Here is a 14,294-nt window from a genome sequence, read left to right on the forward strand (position 1 = left end):
TCTGAGCAACTTAGTGAGACCCTGTGTCAAAATAAAAAATAAAAAGGGCTGGGGATGTGGCTCAGTGGCAAAGCACCCGAGTTCAATCTCCTGTACCACACGCACCCTAAAACAATAACGTCAAAAAAAAAATCACCTGGTCTCTGACCCACTGGAGGCCTTAAAGTCCTTTTTGGACCATCGGAACCAGGATGCTAGGATACTAGCTTCTCGAGGTGCGATGCTCAGACCCACCCCCTGCCCTCTGACGTAGATGGATGCCCCTAAACACCTGAGGAGGGAGAAGGAAGAACACAGATGTCTTCCAGATACTGGCCCATTACAGGGAGCTGATCTTTCTCCCAGAGAAACGAACCACAATGAGTCTGAAAGGGAAGAGGTGTGAGCCTATCATTGTTGTTCTTTATGAAAGTGGCCATGTGTGTTCACTGTGGAAGACACAGGGAATCCAGACATAGGAAAATGAAGACAAGAACCGAGGTCTCCGCAGTCGCTGTGTCTAGCCATCACTGGTGGATGGATGTCGATGGCAGCCTGCGGGCTGAGCCCTGGGCATGCACAGTGGGTTCAACTGGTGCTCGGGGCCCTGGTCTAGCCAAGGTGCTGTGAAGACCAAGGACTCGCGCAGTCACGTGGCGACTTCTGGAAACACTAGGAAGGAAGGCACAGGCCTCCACATGGCCAGGAGGCCCCTGTCCTGGAGCCAACAAGTGTCACCTAAGCCAGGCTGGCATTTTGAGGGAGAGCACCTTGAGCTGCAGCAGGATCCTTCTGGGTGTATGAGCACTCATGGGGATTGCTGCTGGACGGGCCAGTCCACTGGTTTCCTGGAACACGTGGAGGACAGAGTCAGAGACTGTGAGCCAGGAAACCACAACAGCCAGCGTGCCCCAGCCCCCGGGGGCGTGAGGAACAGGTGGCCATTGACCTCAGAGTAGGCACCCTACGGACACCAGGATGGCAAAGGCCCTCCTGCTGCTGGCGTCACCCACTTCTTGGCCCTTTGTGCCATTGGCCTGCCCAAGTCTTCCCTGAGCCCAGATTCTGACGGAGGAACTGCCAGGCCCACGGGTGTCTTTTGTTCAGGTCTCCAGTTGCTGGGCGGCGGACAGCGCCTCCAGCCCCAGAGCCCAGGGGCAGGCCTCTGCAGCCCCATCCTTGGGATCCCTCTCCCCCACCCCGTTTTCCTGGAGGTAAGAAGATCACTCCACCACTTCATTAGGCTACTTTCAATTTCTTCTTTAGTGACAGCATTTGTGTCTCTTCTCTCTTTTTTTCCTTTGAGGTATTTAGGAATTTTTCCATGTTAATTTGAGAAAGTTTTTCTACATGAAGAATGTCAACCCCTTTGTCCTTCACAACTGTGGCACATATTTCTCCCCCGTTGAGACAAACTTGGTTCAGGTGTGAAATTCTGGAGGTTTGCAGCATGAATCCTCATGTAAGGGACATTAGGTGACATAATGGACATGAACGTCTTTTATTGCAGTTTTCAAACAGTCTGGATATACTCTTCAGATGGCTGTTTTTTATATTGACCCTCTATAAAGTCCAGTGGCATAATACTAAATCATAAATAAGTGAAGACATTTTTACAGGAAACAAGGATATTGAAGTCTATGTACGTGGCTTTTTCCCCATATTTTTTAAAATTATAAAAGTAATAAACACACCAAGTAAAAATATTAAAGCAGTGTAGACTGATATTAAATGAAAAAGGAAAGTTTCCCACCCCTGGTCCCACTCTCAGGAGAAAACCATTTTAACAGTTTATGTTTTCAGATCTTGTTGTTACCACCATAATTCTAAATAAAATGCTTTTACTTCTGTTTCTGGATTGATCAATTTTAGACAATTTCCACTTGATGTCCCAGTATGAGAGACATTTGAGTCATTTCCACTTCCCACATCATCTCTTTAATTGTGTTAGTTGTATCATTTTTAGCTCCTTCATCTTTCCACGAATAGCTTGGAGTCACGGCAGAGGCCTCCCCTCCTGTCCCACCTCCCATCTCACCACCCCTTCTGTGTCAGGGGCAGGGGCAAGTTTTGCTCAAGGTCCCACCTGGGCAGGCCTGTCATGTCCCCTTGGCCTGAGCATGCTCAGATGTCCCGGGCCAGCCTGTGTCACACACCCCTTAGCTTGACATCGCTCAGTATCCTTTGCCCACCAAGAAGTAGCAGCACCTACGAGCCCCAGAGCAAGGTGTGGGCAGGGAGCAGAGCAGCACCCAGGCCTCACTGAGTCTTCCCTGTTAGGGGAGGCAGAAGATGATCAGAACTAGTAAGTGAGGTGCTGTCGTCAGGTGGTGCCAGGACTGAGAAGGAAACGAAGGGAGGAGCAGAGAAAGGCGAAGCAGCGGTGGACCGATGGACCCTCTGCTCGGAACCGGTGACGAAGTCTCCTCTGAAATCGCCAGTGTGCTGCTCTGTGATTCTAAAGAAGAAAGCACATGTTATGATTCTGTAAACTCAGATGCTCCTTGACCCATGAGGGGCATGTCAACCCATCAGAAGTTGGGAACACCACAAGTCGAGAAGGTGTCTGATTCTGTGCACCTGACCTCCCGAAGAGTGCAGCTTAGCCTCTCCTACCTGGAATGTGCTCAGAGAACTTACATAGCTGGGCAAAATGTTCTAACACAAAGGCTATTTTACGATAAAATATGGATGATCTCATGTACTCCCACGTGATGGGACACAAAAACAACCACAAAATTTTTAAAAAAAATTGCTGGCAACACAGCCAATTGTGGAGTATCAGTTGTTCCCCACCACTGTGTGGCTGTGGCTTATAGTACTGGACTCACCATCACTAACATGGGAAAAAATCAAAAGTCAGATTTGAAGTACAGTGTCTGCTGAATGCTATAGAGTCAAAAGATCATAAGCCAAACCATCATATGCCGGAAACCATCTGAATTATTTCTATCTGAAGGAATAATACAGAAAAATATAAAATATTATGCCACCCAGCCTGGCCGCTGGCAGGGGACAATCTAGGAGCCCACCTGAAAGTGGACTTTTTAACTGTCTATGAGCTGCTCAGGCTCACATCAATCAGGATGGTCCATACAGGACCATGGCATCCACGACTCTTTGTTTCTCCTGGCCTTGCTAGTTGCCTTTGTTTTTCCATATTGATGGAAGAAACGTGCATTCCTTGCTGCGTGAGGCAGGAAGCCAGCTTCTTCCTGTGCTGCTAGAGTGGCTGACGTCTATGAAAACAGCAGCTCTCCAGGCTCTCAGGCTAGAATCTTTCTCATAATGCACTCGGGAAAATGCGACTGTTTTCTGGATCCCATTTCTCTTTTTCTTATACTCCTCTGGTCATCACTGGCTTTATGGCAGCATATCCTCGAGCAAGTTCTCAGAAAGAGCACAAACGATAGAAATTCCCACAAGACTCGGACATCCGGGAATCCACCCCAAACCCTCGATGGTTGGCTGGACATGTATTCTGTGCTCAAAATACTCTTCTCACAACTCTGAAGCTCAGCTCCATTGTCTTCTTGCCCCCACTGTGGCTGATGAAAGGGTGCTGCTAGCAGACATTCTGCACTGGCCTGGTTTTCTCCCTCGAATCCCCTGATGTCTTTCCTTAATCCATGATATCCTGAAGTTCCACAGGCTGACACCAGGTCTGAGGCTGTTTCAGGTGGAACACTCAGAATCTCCCAGACCAACAGGGCTGGCTAGGCCTGACACATGGGGAGAGCCATTGCGATGGGGCCTGTGCAGGGCGAGCTGACTCATACAGCAGCGGGGGGCTGACAGGCCGATGGCCCCAGGAGAGGAGAGGGGGTGATGTTGGTGGTAAAAGGAGAGCCATCGGATCCAAGGACTGGTTCTCGGCATCTGCGTGCAGACCTTCCTGTCTTGTCACCACAGTGCCCCAATCCCTCCCTGGGCTGGGTGCACTCGCCCTCAGGCAAGAGTCACCAGCCTGGCTCGTTCTGAAAGCATGCCAGCCCTGCTGTGACTGCTAGCGAAGCCTGTTACAGCCAGCCAAGCCTTTGCCCCTGGCCAGCTCTGGGAGCCATGGTCTGGAATCCTGATATCACATGGGCACAGTGCAATCATCACACATGGGCACCTGCCCTTACCAGGTTCCATGAGATCACACTTCAAACAAGGCCCCAATCTCTCGTCTGTCTGACACTTTCGTTTTTGCCTCAGATCCTGAGCTGCCCCTGCTCCCCGGGGGCTAGGTGACAAGCAGCAGAGAGCGAGCTCTTGTTGACAGTGCTGTGTGTGAATGTCTGACAGCAGTACTTGCCCTTATTGAGCATCTTCATGTTTGATCCTGGGACAGCGGAGCCCTGAGCTCCCGTGATTGTGTCACTGGGTTGGCTTCTGGGCACTTGCCAAGCTCCGATGGGGCCTTCCACTGACCCTTATGGCTGTGCTGCTAAGACCTGGATGTCATTCTCCCTCTGGCCTGTCTCTTGGTAGGTAGGGCCTGGCCGATCCACCCTGGAGCTGGGCACAGGTTGGACACCTTACCTCGCCCCAGAAGCCCAGGTTCCCAGCCTGGTCAAGGGCGTGCAGGAAGGAATTCCTGCGCACTTGGGTGCAGGGTCATCACCCCCAGCCCTTTCTTTGCAGGCAGCTGGCTCACTGGCTCAGGGCTGCCTACTGCAGGTGCCTGGAGGCCAGCCTTGGCCTCTGAATCTTGCCTGGGCAAGAGATCCTGAGTCAGGGCTGGCAGGGCTGGCCATGTGTTACATCCCCACAGGATGGCCTGGACATTTGGCTTCTTTCCCTGCCCTGGCATCTTCTTCATGGTGCACAGCCAGGCATGGGACTGCTGTGACAGGTCTGGCACCCTCATGGTCCCAGCCCAGACCGTGGCCACCACCTCATGGCAGGAAAGCCTCCAGTCCATATCCCACCTGTTCTCGGATGAAGGAGGTGCTTTTGCTCAAGGTCATAGGGATAGGCTGTGCCTGATGTGGGAGGGGGACCAGCCCCAAGCCTGAGAGACACCACATGCTCCTGGTTTCTGTGGCAACAGGCCCAACCATCATTCCTCTGTAGACCAGAGCAAGTGTCCTGCTGGGCTGTGCATTTGTGGGTTATTGATAGCTGTGCATTCTGAACCAAATGAGCCCTTCCTGCGTCCTCTGTGGGGCAGAAGCCTCTGCAGCCAGCTGGCTGGCAGCACAGACCCTGGGTGCACCTGAGTCGGAGCTGAGCCCCAGAGAAGATAAGGAGGAGCAGAGCGGGTGGGGCGGGCAGACGCTGAGTGAAAGAGGCCACCAAAGGCCACCTGCAGCACTGTGTGGCCTCACGTATATATTCTCCTGTCGGAACAGGAGGTTCCATAGAGAGGGAAAGCATGCTGGTGACTTCCTGGGGCAGGTGAGGGGCCGCTTAATGGAAAGTAGTTTTCCTTTTGGGACAATGACATTCTCTGGAACTAGGCAGAGCTGATGGCTTCACAGCTTTGTGAATGTGCTGCTACTGAATTATGTGCTTTAAATCATGGAAGTGCTTAATTTTATTTTATTTTTTCTGAACAGAGAGGGGGGAGGGGGGAAAGAGACTTGCAGAGAAGGTCAAGGTGGCCTGCAGACCTGAGTCCTGTAGCCTTGGGCATGGCCATAAGTATCCAGAGCCACCACCTGGGCCTGGGGACCATCAGGAAACCCGGGTATTATGTCAGAGCTGGGACCTGCGCTCCTTGTCCATGGGATTCTGAGGCCAGATCTTCTGAGATGTGCCTGGGGGCCACAGTGAGGGCAGTGCTGGGACAAACCAGCTCCTGGGCCTGAAGGAAGGACAGCCTAGGGTGAGAGGGTCAGAGGCTCAAGGCCAGACAGTCAGCTCCTTCCACCCTAGGGTGACTCAGCGGACAAGTTGCTTCTGATACATACCCCAGTCCCGCAGCTCAGCCACTGTCTGCCTGGAGAGCCGTCCCAGGGGAACAGCAGAGATGCAGCCATTGCCCACAAACAAGTCCTTCCTTGCAGCTTTGGGTGCAGTATGGAAATTCAGGCCCAAAGGGCACATCCATCAGTAGGGGACAAGGCTCTACCTTGTGTAACAATAGCATGGCCATTAAAATATCAAGATGTAAATGATTGAAATATTAAGTGACCATGGCTGCCACCACACAACTGCTGTGCACTGTGCCATGCCTTGGGCTCTGGGACAACAGATGGCCAAGACACTCACCCGTCTCCCTGTCGTAGGACCGGTCCCCATGGGGAAAACAGACTACAGAAATGACCAGCTGGGAGAAGGCCAGGGTGAGGGCAGGGCCCCAGACTAGCAAACGTGGAGAGGCTGCTCTCCAGAGCTTCAAACAATAGAAATCAGAAGGAAAGCAGCCACAACGATCCCAGTGTCGGACCTGAAAAGGCCCAGGTGAGAGACCCTTGGTCAGTTTACAGTCTGGCCAGGCTCAGGGTGATCCTGGGGCAGTGAAGAGGTCCAGGATGGGGACACCCAGCCGTTTGGAGAGGGCTAAGGACGGGGTTGCCCAGAGAGAGCAGGAAGAGTGAGGGTTGGGATGGAGGCCTGGCGACCCCTGGCATTTCAGGGGCAGCACCTGGGAGGTGCGGTGACCTAAGGAGCTAGCGAGAGGCCGAGGGAAGCTTTTGACCCACCGTGGTACTGAGCGAATCTTGACCCTGACTGACCTTGAGTTCCACCAAAGCACCAAGGACTCTGCACCAAAATGGATGGACTGGGGCCGGCTCAGTGTGAGGGGTGCGAGGGAGTGTGGGGAGAAGACCCCATCCACCTTCATGATGGAGTTGGTGCCCCTGCCATGTCTACAGAGTCCAGGGCAGCACCAGCTGAGGGTGAGACCAAGAAGCTAGATTTAGATAGGACACAGGTCCAGGGGAGAAAGGGCAGGCCTGGCCTGGAGCTGTGGCCTGGGAAATGTGGGAGGCTGAAGAGAGAGGACCACAGGGACAGTGGTTCTCAGCCCTGGAGCTCTATCTAACCTCATGAGGAAAAGGAGTATCTGCAGGTGGGACTGAGATTGTCCTGGATTCCCCGGGTGGTCCCTACATGTGTCCCCGAAGGAGGGGGGCAGAGGACGATGCGAGATGCAGAGGAGGACAAGTTCAGGTGAGGACGGAGGGGAGGCAGGGAATGATGTAGCCCAGAGCCCAGACGCCCCTGCGGCCTCCAGAAGCAGTAGAGGTGGGAAGAAGATACTCTCTGGAGCCTCCACAGGGACGGGCCTGTGACTCCTGGGTTTCAGTTCAGCAATGCTGGTTTCAGACTTCTAGACTCCAGAACCACAGGATCTTACTGTGTAGTCATCACAGATTTTATGCTAAATGTTTTTGCAAAAAAGTAGGATGTGACCTTATCTGAAGCTGTTTTGGGGAGGAAAACTGTGCCTGTATTACTTAAAAATTATTTATTACTAAACGGTCTTTGGTGCAAAATTAGGATGCACAGAAAACTCGTGAATATACATGAAAATTGAGTAGTCCAAATCAATGCACATCATTTCTTCATGAGAATTTAGTGGATCTTTTTTCCTGTCAAAAAAAAAAAAAAAAAAAAAAGGCTAACCTGTTAGTTGTTATTGATCTGTGCATTCTAGTTGAAATATTACACTTGAGAAAATTTACTCCAGTGTTGTAAAGTATGAACTTACAAGATTCAGTCTTTTGTGTCTGAAGATTCTGCACTGCTATCCCTGGTTTGTCATTGGACACTCTGTCCCAGCACCACTCACATAAGACGTGCTCACCATTAGTCCTGCAGCCTCTCCACAAACCGCACAGGTGGCTTTTGGAAACATGCTGACCACGCCCGCGGGGCTCACAGTGCATGAGAAGACAAACTGCCTCCACGTGCCGCTGGGGACATATCACCACCCTGTTCACCTTCTAGGCAGCTGGAGGACAGAATCACACCATGCAAAGATTACACAGTGAGAGGTTAAAAACCAATTTTTGGACTGAGAGAAGTGTTGCAGTGGTCATGTGGTATGAGAGAATGAATCCCACCGAGTTTGTGGTCGTTTTGAGAGCAGCCCCAGGACACTCGCCCAGGAGCCTTCCCGATACTGCTTGTGCTGGAAGCTCCAAAGGAGTTGGTGTATGCGTCCCAGGGAGGTCTCCCCAGAGAGACTCTCAACAGGGATGGCTCAGAGTGAGTGATCCCACAGTGATGCACCCACAGGAGCATGGGAAGCTGAGGGGCTGGAGCCAACGTGGGGTGTGTGTGTGCAGGTCCTCCCTGGGTCCCTGGGGCCCAGCCCTGCTGGGACTTCACAGACACTCATCTGCTGACCAGCGCCCATTGGCTGATGGCTATTCCTGGGTGTTAACACCCCAGCTCCTGCTACGGGGCCCATGTGCAGGCCACATCAGTGCCTAAAGTCAGAGGCCTTTCTGGGAGAGGGACCTGCAATGTGCAAGGGCCATGGGAATTGGGTGGGTGTGGAAAAGAAGGAGCAATAGGCCCATTAGCACAGTGGACACTGACCTTTAGTCAAAGACAAAGCAAAGGTGTCCAGAGGGTCAGAGGAACGCCAAGGAGAAGTCCACTCTAATGGCCCCATACAAGACTGTGGGGCTGAGAGATGGGTTCCCAGTGTCAGCACCACTGGCTATGACCCGGGGACATCTGCCTGTTCCTCTGAGCCCACTCCTCACCTGTAAGTGGAGGACAGTGATGCTCAGTGTGCAGAGCTCTGGTGGGGACTGAAAGTGGCACTTGGCGCACAGCAAGCTTTACTGTCGGCATTTTTAATTCAAAGTTTTAGTTTGAATCATTGTAGGTTCATGTGGAGTTGTAAGAAATAATGCAGACAGTCCCCATGTACCCAGCTTCCCCTCATGGTAACATCTGGCACCACCAAGGTGCCACATCCTCCCTGGAAGTCATATGGATGAAGTCAAGCATAGACCTTTCCAGCTCTCCAAGGCTCCCCAGTGTCCTTCTACAGCCCCCGCCCCCTCACCTCCACCTTCCTTAACCCCTGGAGACCACTAACATGTTACCTATTCCTGTCATTTTGCCTTTTCAAGAATCTTATGTAGTTGGAATTATGCAATATGTCATGTTGAGGTTTTTTCTTCACTCAGAATATTCACTGGCAATTTACCCAAGTTTTGTGTATATCATCAGTTTGTTCTTTTTGATTGCTGTGTTGTATTTTGTGAAATGGAAGGATATCTGGGTTTTATCCCGTTTGGGGCTCTGAGGAACAAAGCCACCATAAACATCTGGGTGCAGGTTTTTGTACAAACTGGAGTTTTCATTTCTCTGAGATAAATGCCCCAGCATGCAAGGTGGGTTCTATAGTAGCAGCTTTTTAAGAAGCTGTTTTCCAGAGTGGCTATACCATGTCGCATCCCAGCAGCAATGGAGGAGTGGTCCATTTTCCCCACTGCCTTATCAGAATTCAGTGATGTCACCGTTTTCTACTCTGGCCACTCTGACAGGTGTGCAGAGGTCCCTCACTGTGACTTCACCTAGTGGTGTCTTGTGCCCTTCCACGTGGTGGTTGGGCTGTCCTGTTCTAGGCAGCATCTCTCCGTGTTTTCTGCCCAAATGCTCATTAGATGATTTGTAATTTTACTGTTGAGTTTGAGGGTCCTTTATATATTCCAGGTAACAGTCTTATGTCAGACACATGATTTGCAGTATTTCTTCCTACTCTGTAGCTTATCTTTTCATCTTCGTATCAGGGACTTTTGCAGAGCAAAAGTTTGGTTTTTTAAAATGAAAATCAGTTTATCCATTTTCCCTTTTATATGTTGCTTTTCTGTCAAATTTAAGAGTACTTTGGTGCTCGCTTCGGCAGCACATGTACTAAAATTGGAACGATACAGAGAAGATTAGCATGGCCCCTGCGCAAGGATGACACGCAAATTCGTGAAGCGTTCCATATTTTTGGGGGGATAGTAGAGGATAGGAAAGGCAGCAGAACACAACAGACACTAGTATGGCAATACGTAAATCAATGGATGTGTAACTGATGTGATTCTGCAATCTGTATATGGGGTAAAAATGGGAGCTCATAACCCACTTGAATCAAAATGTGAAATATGATACATCAAGAACTATGTAATGTTTTGAACAACCAACAATAAAAAATTAAAAAAAAAAAAGAGTACTTTGATAGCCCTAGATCCTGGAGATTTTCTTCTGATTTTTCCCTAAAAGTTCTGTGTTTTTGTATTTTGCACTGAACCCTATGATCCATTTTGAATTACTTTTTGTGCAAGGTGTGAGATAGGCTGAGGTGGCCATTTTTGCCTGTGAATGTTCACTTTGTCCACTTCATCTAGCACTTTTTCTAACAAATGCATTAAATATTATAATTTTCCCTCTCAGCACTGCCTTCAATGGGTCTCAGAAGTTTCAAAATGAGGTCTTTTCATCTATATTTACTGCAGTGCATTTATCCCCAAGACCTCTTCTTTGACTTATGGGAAGTCCCTTATATAGTTTCCAAGGGTTTGAAGATTTTTCTGTTATTGAAATTAATTTAATTCCATCGTGGTCAGACAACAACCTCTGTGTGATTTTAATTCCTTTCCTTTTGTTGAAGCCTGTTTTATGGTCTAGATTATCTGGCTTACAATGGTGTAGTTCCATAAATACTTGGAAAGAATATTTAAAATGCTATTTAAATGAAATGCTCTAGAAATGCCAATTAGATCTACATTGCATCAAACTGTTGGTTGATGGTGTGGTTGAATGCTCTGTCTTTTCTGATTTTCTGTCTAATTGTTCTATCCGTTGTTGAGCGAGGAACGTTTAAATCATCATCTATAATAGCAGATTTTTCTATTTCTCATTTCAGTTCTATCAGTTTTTTCTCACACATTTTGCAGCTCTGTCTTTTGATGCAAACACACTAAGTATTGCTCTCTATTTTTGGTGGAGTAATACTTTTATCATGTTCCTTTCTGTCTGGTAATTTTCTTTGTTTTACAGTCTTCATTATCTGTTACTAACAAATCCCATCCTGCTTTCTGTTGGTTAATGTGGTTTATATTTACATTTGTGTATGTGAATCATCTTTTCCCATCCTTCTAGTTTCAGCCTGTCTATATATCATTATATTTGAAGTGAGTCTCTTGTAGACAGTACATAGTTGAATCATGGTTTTTTTTTTTTATTGGCATATTTGGAGCACTTACATTTAATGTAGCTTTGGGAACTTAAGGTAGCCTGACTTTTTTTTGGTTTCATTTTTAGTTTATTCTTTTTGCATTTATCTCTCCCTCTTACCTATTCCAACTTTCCTGTGAGTTACTTGAACACTTTTTTGGAATTCCACGTTGAGTTAGCTTTTAGGTTTCAGCGTCTATCTCTTTGCATGTTGTTGGTTCCTTCTTTCTTTGTTTCCTTCATGTTTAGAGAACTTCCTTCAGTCATTCTTTTGGGATAGGTGTTTAAGCAACAAACTTTCAGTAGTCCTTCGTCTGAGAATATCTTGATTTCTTCTTTATTCCTGAAAGACATTTTTGTAGGATATAGGATTCTGGGTTGACAGTTCTATTTTCTAGCCCTTGAAATAACTTGTGTCAGTTCCTTCAGGGTTCTGTGGTTTCTTACCTTACCCACACAGGTAAATGTCTTCTCTTGCTACTTTCAGAATGTTTCCCTTGGTCTTAGTCTTCAGTGGTTGGATTTTGATGTGCCTAACTGTGGATTTCTTTATTCTGTTTGGAGTGCACCCAGTTTCTTGAATTTGTAGGAATATACTTTTTGTCAAATTTGGGATGCTTTCAGCCATTATTTTTCTGAGGTTTTTTTTTTTTTTTTTTTTTTTTTGAGCCCTGCCCTCATTCCTCTCCTCTTGGGACTCCAATAAGGTAATTGCTAGATCTTCGTAATAATTCCACATGTTCCTAAGGCTATGTTCATACTTTAAACCCCATGTTTAAAACTTTCATTTTAGATTGAATAATTTCTAATGTTCTATTTCAAGTTCACTGAATCTTTTTCTTCTGGCTGCTCCATCCTATAGTTGAGCCCATTCATTGCATTTTTTATTTCAATTATTGTGCTTTTCATTTCTAAAATTTCCATTTGGTTCCTCTTTGTATTTTTGGTTTCTTTGATGAACTTGTTTCTTTCCTGAAGCTTTCATTCTTCTTTTTCAGCAATCTGTCTGTTTGTTGAAACAGTCTTATAATGGCTGCTTTGAAATCTGTCAGGTAATTCTATCTTCATCTCAATTCAGTATCTGCTGGTTATATTTTTTTCATTTTGCTTGAAACCTTCCTGGTTCTTGATATGATAATAATTTTTTATTAAAACCTTTATATTTCAGTTATTAAGGGGACTCTGCATCTTATTTAAACTTTCAGTTCTACTTGGCTTCCTCTGATGCTGTTGTGGACAAGGAAAGGGAAGGGTTGCCTTGTAACTGCCAGGTGGAGTAGAAATCCATGTTCCCTACTGGCCTCCACTGAACCCCAGTGGAGAGACCACTCTTTACTGGGGGGTGGAAGATCTGGCTGCCTATCAAGCCCACACTGACATCTCCCTGGTTGTGAGGGGCAGGAGAGCTTCCCTAGTGATGCCCATGTAGTAGGGGCATGGCCTCATTTCTTCTGGATGGTGTCAAAAGCTCTGGCTCTTCACCAGGCCTCCTTGGCATCACCCTGCAGGATTTTTGGTCTTTTTAGGATCAGGATTAGTCTTCCTGCTTGGTTCTAGCTGCCATGGTGAGATGGGACCACATTGTCATTTGGCTGGAATACAGAAACTATTGTGTAAGACTTTTCTGTCTTACTCAGCTGCCCCCTTCCCCATCCTTGGCTAGAGAGACCTGGTTTATTGTTTTGATTTGATTTTTAATTTGTGCCATTGGCATTCCTGGGTTGCTGAACAAGGTCTGGGTTGAAATGAGGCAAAAGAAAACTCAAGAAAATCATTGAGTTTTTTTTTTTTTAAGAGAGAGAGAATTTTTTAAAATTTATTTTTTAGTTTTCAGTGGACACAACATCTTTATTTTATTTTTATGTGGTGCTGAGGATCGAACCCAGCACCCTGCGCATGCCAGGCGAGCGCGCTACTGCTTGAGCCACATCCTCAGCCCCGTGAGTTGGTTTTTATCTATATACTTTTCTGTAATTCCCAAATGGTTTACTATAAGCAGGTATTGTTTAGTGTTAAAATTAAACAAAATTTTCCACTTTTTATTTTTAATTTATTTTATAGGAAAAAAATTCACTTGTAAAAATAAGCTGCTGCCCTTTGTGTTGTTACCCACATGAGGACACTGAGTGGCAGATTCTCAGGGAGGCTTTTTCTTATTTGGAGAGCATGGGGACCTCCATATTGTCATGTCAAGGGCCCTTCTGCAGGCAAAGACCGTCCATTAAGGTTTTCAAAGCAGAGTTTTCTGACCTAGAGATCTCTTCACTCTCCGGGCCATTTAATGCTGGTCACCATGAGCATTTGCATTCTTTGCTTTAAACAAATGATCTCCAAAGTTTCAGTGGCTACAAACAGAAGTTCAGTGAGGGCCTGCTCAGCAGGAAACATTCCTCCCTACAGTGTCTGGGCTCATTCCTGCTGGGGGCTTTGGGACTCAGAGACCTCAGCTTCCAACCAGGACAGGACACAGAGCCAGTGGAGACTGGAGACGGCACACACTGTCCAAAGCCCACCTCCGAGGAGATGCATGCCACTTCCTCCTGCGCTCCACGGGAGCAGGCTTCAGCAGGCTGCAGGGGAGTGAGGGTCTCTCCCACAAACACAGCTTAAGAAACCCCCAGAAGAGCTGCTGAAGCTGAACTACGTAACAGAGCTGCAGTACTGAAGGAAGCCTAAGACTCGCAGAGGAGATGGCCTCCAACTTTACAGAGAGGAAACAGGCTCCCAGAGGAAGAGCAGATTTTGCAAGTCACAGCATGAGCATGGGCAATGGGTAGGGGGCATGAGCATGAGTAGAGGGTACATCTGGCCATTCCACATCCTTTCTTTTGAGACCACTCCTCATTGGGACAGTTTGGATAGTTGCTGGACTCTAGAAGAACCCCCTCCTCCTGGGCTACCAACCCAGATCAATATGAGTTCTCCCAGGGTTTTTATGGAACACAGGCATTGCTGAATTAGAGGTTTATGAATTGAGACCATCAGGTGCTGGGGATAGAGGTCATCAACACAAGCAAGACATGCAGGGCCTATCTGGAATGGCTCTCCAGATAGCAGGAGGGACAGAGAAGGGGTGAGTTACCATGATCATTGCCCTGTGCCAGCTATTCATCATCCACAGCGTCCTAAAGGGGCTCATGTGTGTCCCTTTCCACTGTAAGACCCAGAAGCTGTTTGAGCTTATCCCAGGG

At 47.7% G+C, this 14,294-nt stretch overlaps 1 non-coding gene across 1 annotated transcript; it reads left to right on the forward strand.

Annotated features, from left to right (window-relative positions):
* Positions 1 to 9,771: 9,771 nt before the first annotated feature.
* LOC114088728 (U6 spliceosomal RNA) lies at positions 9,772 to 9,878 on the forward strand. The gene has a single exon (XR_003582046.2). It is a non-coding gene; the product is annotated as a U6 spliceosomal RNA (small nuclear RNA).
* Positions 9,879 to 14,294: the final 4,416 nt, after the last annotated feature.

Source organism: Marmota flaviventris, chromosome 4 (genome assembly GCF_047511675.1).
Source record: "Marmota flaviventris isolate mMarFla1 chromosome 4, mMarFla1.hap1, whole genome shotgun sequence".
In the NCBI taxonomy this organism is placed as follows: domain Eukaryota; kingdom Metazoa; phylum Chordata; class Mammalia; order Rodentia; family Sciuridae; genus Marmota; species Marmota flaviventris.